This window comes from Erithacus rubecula (genome assembly GCF_903797595.1).
Source record: "Erithacus rubecula genome assembly, chromosome: 10".
NCBI lineage: Eukaryota > Metazoa > Chordata > Aves > Passeriformes > Muscicapidae > Erithacus > Erithacus rubecula.
Window position 1 is genome coordinate 28,669,035 of NC_136662.1, and position 9,365 is coordinate 28,678,399.

Genomic DNA, 9,365 nt, shown 5'->3' on the forward strand with positions numbered 1-9,365 from the left:
AATTCACTCTCAGGGACCTGTTCTCTGCATTCAGAGTGTGGGACATGTCAGCCTGGCATTCCCTGCTCCATGCCTGGGGACAAGGCAGGTCATGACTTATGCATTTTATCATTACAAAGAGAATTTCCTCTAGATGTGTGTAATAAGACAGTGGCACTGACCTGTGATCCTGGCATTGAGCAGCATTAATGACTCCCCTTTGCAGATAATAAACAGCAAATGTACACATTTTGGGGAGATCTGAATATTTTTTCTCTTTTAAGACTGCTGTCTTCCTAGGCCAGACTTAATTAGCAGACCTCATTATTTCCTGAAGTGTAACTTGACTTGTATTGAATGAGAATTGTTCAGTGGATGGGAAGCAGCAGAGCAGTGCTGCAATATTCATATTGTTTTAATTGCAACATTAACATTTCATGCCGCTCTTGGCGCTCTGTCAGGTGCGGCCCTTTAGCTCAATGCAACTCTGTGAAAGGTTGGATCAGAACATTTAGGATAGAGTGACTGGATTTCTGGATTTTCTTTTTTTTCTTCTATTTTAATGAACATAAGCTTGAATTCAGTGTCCATCCCTCCATTCCCCCTTTTGTTGGGCAGAACAGAGAGTCACCACCCCTGGAGTATAAATTCCTTTTTGTTGTTTTGGTTTTTTTGAGTAAAGGATGTGCTGTAGCTCATGTTTAAATTCTCTTTTTGTGGAGCTGAAGCCCCACAGGTACAAGTGATATGTGATCCACCAGGCTGAAGGCACCTCCTGGGACCTGACCTTTACCAGGTGAATCAGAGAAGTCCTAAATGTGTCTGGCCAGCTGGGATTGTGTCACAAATGAGCTGGAGGAAAAAACGGTTATTTCTCAGTTTCTGCCAGGGCTCTGGAATGCCTGAGGCTGGAAATGACACTCCAAACAGATAACCACTGGGTTATCAGTGCAGATCCTAAATGAGCACAGGGATCACCTTGCTCCATCCTAAACTGCATACAGGGTTTGGCTTTCTGACAGAGGGGTCTGGCTGGGCTCAGCCTTAGCAAGGCTGTATCACTCTGGGTGACCTGAGAACGCTGGTTGATTCTAAGGGAGAGCTAGGAGGCTGTTGTATCCCCTTCAGAAGGAAGGAGAAGGGTTTCTGAGGGCCCCTCTCTCTTCTGGGGGAAGGACACCCACGGTGCTGCCTGTCTGGCAGTCTGTGCTGGGGCTGGTGGGCAGCAAGGACCTGTGTGGGGAGGAATCAGCTCCCTCTGGCTCCAAGTGCCACCCATCAGTCAACAGCTGATGAGCAGCTTGATGTGCAAGTGATCCTGCTGAGAGCTCACCAGGCACTGCCCTGACTCTGGGCTGCCTTCCTGGCATTTCCTGGCAGCAGTCTGTGGATGAAACATCTTTCTGGAAGGTGAAATCTCTGTCCATGCAGTGGAGTGGCAGTGGGAGAGTTGTGGGGGTGAGGGAGTTGCTTGGCCCATCAGTTCTCCCCCTTGGAGCTGGGCATATCGCTTCCTTTTTAGCAGCAGCTGAACTCATCCATAAGTCTGGGAGGGTAATTAAAGCTGGAAATGCAGAAGGACTTCAGCTTGATCTCTTGAAGAAGGACAAGGGAAGGAAACACATTCCATTTCCAGGGGCTTTCCAAAGCACATGCCATCTTAGCTGGCTGCCTCTCCTGTCAGTCAAACAGGCCTGAAACCTTCTGCTGTTGGTACTATTTGCAGTGGGATCCATGAAATCTCATCTTCTATGGATGTACCATTTGGATTTGTTGTCTCTGGCGTCCAGTAAGTTATTTGTGCTGAATGGAGCATCTCCCTTTCCTGGGATATTTATAGCATCTCTCCCACACAAATTGTCTGATGTCTAATAAGGGATGATACACTACAGTTTGGAAGATGCTAATAATGTCTCTCCTCTGTTTAGTAGTCTCTTCCCATGAAATTTATAGTCTCTGACTGTCTCCAAGACCTCTGTTGCTCTGTCACATCAGCTTGAAATCTGTTTGCAGTGTCAGAAGTTGCTGGGGAGTGGGCAGAGGACAGATTGATGCAGCAGGATTGCACATGCTTTGCACTCCCTGGGAAATCAGGCTGAAAATGAGCAGCTCTGGGGACGGGGGCAGCTGTGGCTGGGATCACGGGGCTGGGTGTTTGGGAAAGCAATCCGGCTGTGTGGGAGGGAGGGAGGGATGAGCTGCGAGCGCTGCGTTCGAGCTGCCGGGGGCGGCCGGCGAGCGCCGGGCGTGGCCGTGCTGGGAAACAGCCCTGCCGAGGATGAACAGCCAGCCCAGAGCTCCTGGCTGCTGTGAAGAATTGCCTGGCTAAAGGATAATGAATGCCACAGCAGGAGACAGAGCGTTTCTCTGAGGCTATCCATCCCCTTTATCACCATGCTAACAAGCCCCAGAGCGACTTTAGAGAGACTTCTCTGGAGCAGCAGCATCCCTCAGCTGTGCTGCTGCCTGGGTGCTGGGGGTCAGGGACGCTCAGCACAAAAACCAGGCACTGTTTCTCAAATAACACCCCGGGTTTGGCTCCCTGCTCTGGGGACTTGGCTTTGCTTTGGCTGGTGCTGAGACCATGCCCTCCTTCAGGCTGTGCGTGGTGCCACCTGAGAGATCCAGATGTAAAAGCCAAGCATCCATCTTTTTTAAAGTACTTTTGGGCAGCATCTGCAGCACCCTTAGGAGGATTGCTCCATCCTAACTCCCAGCTTGCCTAAGATTTAAGATTTGTAATGTTTCTACAAGACCCAAGAGGAGTTTGGGCTGCCAGCACATAGGTAAGTTGGTTCTGCTTCACTGGCAGCACAGCTGAGCCCGTGCATAAGCCCTGTGAGAGGAGGAAAGGGCAGGAGTGATGGGCTCTTCATAAGAGCTAATAAAAGCTAATCCATCCCTTTGCTCCAAGACAGTGGGAAGCATTAGTGGCTGGTTGAGTGCCTCCTCCACTGCAGGAGCATGCTGGGTGCCTCTGGCTGGGAGCAAAGCGTGTCCTCCCATGGAGGGAAGGCACCTCTGGCACAACTGTGCTGCCAGTGAAGCAGAACCAACTGCTTCTGGGAAGGAAAAACTGCCAGAGAACCCAGATAGGTGAGTCTGGGAATGAGGATGGACATCCCTTGGGCAATCTCTCATGGCAGGCCTCAGCTCCAAGCTAGTGCCTTGCCTCTGCTCCAGGACATGGGCCATGGCTTGTGGCATCACCTCTGGTTTGACTGCTGTATGTGAGACCCTCAGAAAGGCTGGAGCCAGTTGAGCCCAAACAGGTGCCCAAATAGGTTGGCATGCCTTCACCAAACAGCCTGTGTGCTCACTTGTGCACTGTGTGTGCAGGTACAAGCTGTGCCACCCTGCCAAGAGTGATTTATGTCTGGGGCATAGTGCATAGTGGGTGATCAAGTGGAAATAATTGCTAGTAATTGCAAGTTTTTACTTTATCATCCTGTGTGTTTTCTTAATTTCTCCTTCTCCTCCTCCAGGTTTAGCTGTTGGGAAGGCATTTTGTGTGCTCCATGGTAAACACCCCACAGCCAGTGCTAGTGGGAAAAGGGAAAGCAAACAGGGGAGTTTGTGTTGTGTTTGGGTGCCTTCAACAGACGCTGATAGTAGTTCTATAGGGGCAGAAAACGAGGAGAAAAGCTGCAAAGTTTTGCAGATAGAGGGAGCAGAGTGCTATGATAGATAATTGGGTGGTTCCTGTGAGGGGAGAAACAGCAAGAGAGCAGCAGGTAATGGGGATGGCCTGGAATGTGTTTGCAGAGCTGTGGAGCAGAGGAGAAACTGTGTCATGGAGCCAGGTGTCTCCTTGAGTACAAGCAGCACAACAGCAAGAGGATTGTAAGCCTAATTTTTTATCTTTTTTTTTTTTTTTTTATTATTATTATTATCAGGAGGTCTCCAAGTATTATAAAAGGAAGGTAACATCACAGATTGAAAAATTTCCCATCTTGAGGTTTCAGTGACTGAGTTTGAAGCCAGCCAGAGGAACCTGTGAGTGCTGAGCCTTTGACACGTGCTTTCCTCCCAAAAAGTCTACACTCTAGACCTTGGCCTCTCTCCCAGACCCCTGTGCTGACCAGACTGATGATGGGGACTTCACTGGAGGCCAGTCTTGTCCCACAGGGCGGCAGCAGGATGTGTTGTCTCCTGTGGCCGCTGCTATCAGCTGGATGCCCCTGGAAGGGAGGATGTTGGCAAGCCAAGTGGCCTTTCAAAGCAGGCTGGAATTTGAAGAGGTGCCAGTCCCTGCAGCCCCTGTTCTGCCCTGCCCTCTCAGTGTTTTGGGAGGAGTTCACTTTCAGTCTAGAAACATCTGGCGCTTTTTCTTCTTCTGCCAGTGCCATTAGATGTCGAACTGAAGGGAAACACAATCCATCACCTTCCTCCTGGGCTGCCATTCAGCCCAGAGTAGCAGAGATTAGCCTCCAATCACATGAGGGCTGGAGCTGAAGGAAACCTTCCCGAGGACACGCTGGAGAAACATTTTCATTAGCAGAGGAGAACGTGACAGAGATGAAGTGGCCCTTCACCTCAGCTACCAGACCTCTTGCCTTGTTGGTGTTAACAGGACAGGGAATGCAACTGAGGAGCTGGGGCCAGCTGTGGTGCTCTAAGAGCTGTGTGCATCCAGATGTGAGAAACAGCTGTGACACAGCAAAGCAGTGCTTTTATCATCTGCTGGGGTGGTCTTGGTTTTCCTCCTGCCCATGAGCTCTCACTGCTAGAAATAAACTGTCTCTCAAAACTGAAAAAAGAAAATATGTGCCAGGGTATGGGCCAGAAAAACAATGTCCTTGGGTGATAATATGCATGGGGCCAGGAGGTATCACATCCTCTGTCTCCTGCAGTGTGTTTTGCAAATTTAACAGGACTGCCCTGGTGGTAGTAGAGGATTTCTCTGCTCCATGGAAAGATGTTCCACAGCTCTTTGCTCTTTCTCTGCATCCCCCCAAGGCAGTTGAGGTGCCCAGGATTCACTTCTGCTATTGATGAAACACACCCTGGACCCCAGCTGGGTGCCTGGCACAGACCTGTCTGTCCCAGTTACTGGAATTACCAGCAGGATCCCTGCAGCTCTGTCTGCTGCCCCCCACCACCTCACCTCCCTGGGGCTGGCGTGCTCCTGTCAAAGGCAGGCTCCATCTCTTTCATTCACAGCTGAAGGATGCCTTGCCTGCTCCTATCTTGCAGGTTGGAGGAAAATTATTTTAATTTGTGTGGCACATTCCTTTGGGTGTAAGCTGGGGGAAGAAAAGAAAAAAAAAAATCCGAAAGAAACTCTGGCCATTCTGGGTATTTTTAGTTGCTTGCGAAGGACCATTAATATATCTTTCTCTCTCTTTTTTTTTTTTTTTTTTAAATTCCCTGCAGAGTGTTCTCTCTCAGAGACTGCCTGTGGTGCTGCATTAACATCACATCTCTGTGGTGAAGGTAAGCTAGTTCTCAGTGCTCCCTGAGACATGGACTCAGAGGGAACCCCATCTCTCCACTCTCCCTGGGTGCCCACCACATGCACAGCCCTCTGAGAATGCTGGGAGGGTGAAGGCTTGAGGATATTTATGCCTTTTGGGATTGGTTTTATCAGGAATGGGATTTGAACTCCCTGAGAGGGAGGTGACACAGCTTGGCAGCTAGGGAATTGGTTTGGAACATCAGAACAAATGGCTGCTGCTTTTGGAGCATTCTCATGTTAAGTTCTCTCTCATGTGGCCCTCCTCCATTTCAGTACTGAGAGCAGTCAAAATCAGAGGAAAACATGGCTCCTGAGCATTTTTCCCCCTAAGATGTCTTCACCTTTCTCCTACAATCTCAGCTGGCTGAGTTTCACTGCCAGGCTATTGAAAGGAAAGGCACGTGCTGGCTTATGGAGGGAGAGAGACCTGAGACGGGATAAATCTGTATGCAATGAGAATGGAGGGGAGCAAGTCAGCTGCTCTGACACTTTTATTATGGAGCCAGGCTGCTTGGGGATGAATCTTTCTTGAAACGTGTTGCTGGATGACATTTCTACCAGGTCTCAGCAGTAACCTTCACCAAGCCTTGCTGCCCAGCCCTGTGCTTGCCTTTTCCTGGGACAAACAGAGTGAATATCAGCTGGAAATACCACAGGCAGCAGGGACCAGTGGGGCTCGATGCACCTCCAGGGAGTCTGAAGGCACCTGGACTTTCTCACCAGAAGCTCTTCAGGCTTTGGTGACTTCAGCTTATGGCTGCATGTGTTGTTTTGCAATGAAGGTGTGGGCTCCTACATCTGTTTCTCATTTCAGAAACAAAGAGAATGCAGCAGAGACCAAAATGAAATTCTCCTCGGAGTTGCCCAGAAGGATGGATAACTGCAATAAATATTATTCCATGGCTCTGGAAAAGAGCTTGTTTAGTAACCTGATAATGAGGTGCTGGCTCTGCTCTGTGCAGAGGCTGGAAGCCACAGGAGACTTGGGGTTACAAAGAGGGCTGGGCAGAGTTTGCTGCCCTCTCAGCTTCTTTCCTGTAGAACTGTCAACTTAGATTTCACATCAAGGGGGTGATGTTATGGCTGGCGGTGACAACAGCAGAATGTCACTGGCAGAGGTGAAATCTTTCCCTCCATGAGGGTAATTCTTCCTTCCCTTTCCCCTTCCCCCTGGCTTGCACTGGGACCTGCTGGCTCCTGGTGCTGAGCAGGGCAGGCACACGTGCTGCTTGGGGCACAGCATATCCTGTGCTGAGCAGCGCGTCTGCTGTCTGGGTCAGTGGCTCTGTGTCACGGATGCCTCTTGGCTGCATGGTGGCCTGGGACACAGGGAAACCCCTGTCACTGCCTGCAGTAAACTGGGGCCTTTGGAAGCTGCTATGTTTGCCACCATGACAGCATTGCACACAGTGGTCCTGTGCCATGCTGGCAGGCTTGTACCAGCAGGAGGTCTGCCAGGATGTTCCTTCAGAGCCCTGGGGGCCCCTGTGCTCTTTAGGGCCAGGCCTAAGCTAGGTCCAGGTCTGAGGGGCAGACTTGCATGCTAATGGTTCCTGTTCTCTGCAGGCTGTCTCTCACCTCCTCTGAGCAGGAGCTGATCTTGTAGAAAAGTGCCTGTGCACACCCACTCCAGCTGCCCTTCTACCAGCATCTGTCCCCAAAGGCCACTTCAGCAAAGCCTTGGTGCTGTTTTGGGTCCAGTTTTCATTTTTCAGCTGCTTATGGAGAAAAGGATGAAGGTACCTGCTGCTGCCAGGCCACAGTAGGAAAGAGGAAGGGGCTGGCCTCTTAGTGTGCTTAAATATCCAAAAGTTTAATCTGACTCTGCTTCTCTCTCAGCTTTGATCCTGTTGCATCTTTTCCAGCTGATGACTGAGCCTTTTTTTGTTTTGCTATTTTATCTTGTTCCCTTTTTACCCTCACTTTATGAAAAATGGCTTTCTCATCTGCATCTGTCAGGAGTCTGCCTGAGCTGGGTGTACAGCTCAGTGAATATACAAATGTGCAGTTGGGTCGTGGCCCCCCTGACAGGCTGGAGATGAATTCCAAACATGCAGGAAGAAGAGTTTCTGCTGTCTCTCATGGTTGTTTTTCTTATCCCAAGGAGGTGTGAGAATCACCTTTGGGAGCAGTGCTTCCTTCTGCTCCTACTCTGCCTTACCAAGGATCAGTTCTCTCTCATCCATCATCAGATGAGTCCTCTTTGCTCTCAGCTGCTGATGGGAATTCTGAGGAAAGGGAAAACTTTTTAATCCTGATTTTTACTACTATTCTTTTCCCTCTGCCTTTTGCATCCCACCTCTTAGGCCCATGACAATGCATTTGGCAGGCTGGGACTTGAGAACACTTGCTCGTCCAGGTACTTTTAAAGAGAGTTTAGGATGAGGTAAAGGGAAGGGCTTTATTTTGTAGAATCATAGAATATCCTGAGTTGGAATCCACAAGGATCATCAAGTCTAACTCCTGTCCCTGCACAGGATGCTGCAACAATCCCACCATGTGTCTGAGAGCATTGTCCAAATGGTCCTTGAGCTCTGGCAGGCTTGTGGCTACAGCCACTGCCCTGGGGAGCCCTTTCCAGTGCCCAGTCACCCTCCGGATGAAGTACATTTTCCTACTACCCACCCTGAACCTCCCCCAACACAGCTTCATGCTGTTCCTTTGGGTCCTGTTGCTGGTCACCAGTTTTACCTAAGCCCTTTAAGGGGCTTAAAATGCAGCTTTGGAATTTTTCAGTAGTTGTACACGACCCCACATAACATGCCCTGAAAGCAACCCAGTGCTCCTGCACATTTCAGCCTCGCTGTGTCCCCTTTCCCTGCTGCAGCTGACCAGAGCTGTGGGGTCTCCAAGGAGGAGTTCACCCTCTGTGCTGTGTAACTGCAGGGTCACTCAGGTGCCCAAAAGGAGTTGAGAGCCTGCCCTGACATCCATGGATTTGCTGAGGTGCTCCTGCCTCTTGGCTGAAAGCAGGTGAGCTGTTTCCTTCACCCCTTGTGGCCAGGTACGCTCAGAGGAGCAGGCAGGCAGAAAATGAAATGAGTCTGTCTATCCAAACTCCTGCCACAGTAACCTGGTCAAAGAGGGGAGCTTTCTGGGAGGGCAGACCCCCACATTGGCAGGAAGAGAGAGCAGGCAGCTTGAGCTGAGCTCATTTTTCAACAAGCAGATGGATGTTCAGTGGGGACCCATGAAAACCCTCTCACTCCAGGCTGCAAGCCCTCCAAACTAAAGAGTTGTGCTGACATGGAAAAAAGCATCGCTTCAGTGATGCTCAGCCTGAATTGCTTCTCCCATTCGATTCGGGACACAACGACAGCCTGCTCCTGCCACCAGCTCCCACGAGGAGCCAGCTGCACGCCTGCATCCAGGCGAGGAGGGAGCCAGAGCTGCTGAGCCACGAGGAAGGCGACCGATGGCAGATTCCTCCAGCATTTCCACCCCTGGGGCTCTTGGCGAGCGAGCGCTCGTCTGCTCTGAAAGCTCGTGGTGCTCCTGCAGGTGAGAGCCAATTTGTCTGCATTCCTGCCCAGGTGCCATCTGTTTGTAGGATTGCTGGTGCGGCGGATGAGCACGGCGGGGATGGCGAAAGGAAAAAGGCTGCTGGGGTGGGAGAGATGAGCCTGAAACTTTCCTGAGATGTCTTCAGCACTTCTAGCTGCCGTTGTTCCTTCTCTCTTCTCTTCTGCACGGCGGCAGCAGGGAAATCACAGCCTGTCATTTGCTGTTCCTGGAGCGTGATGGGGAGCTGAGGCACCGCTAATAGCAAACCATCATTTTAATGCTAATTTCCTACCATTAGCTCAGGCTGGGGGAGGCTTAGCCTGGGTGGAGGGAAGCCATTAACAGATGGAGGATGGGGGGATGTGTGTGGATTTATTCTGCACCCCCAGAAGGGACTTCCATAGGGCAGATGACTAACTACCAC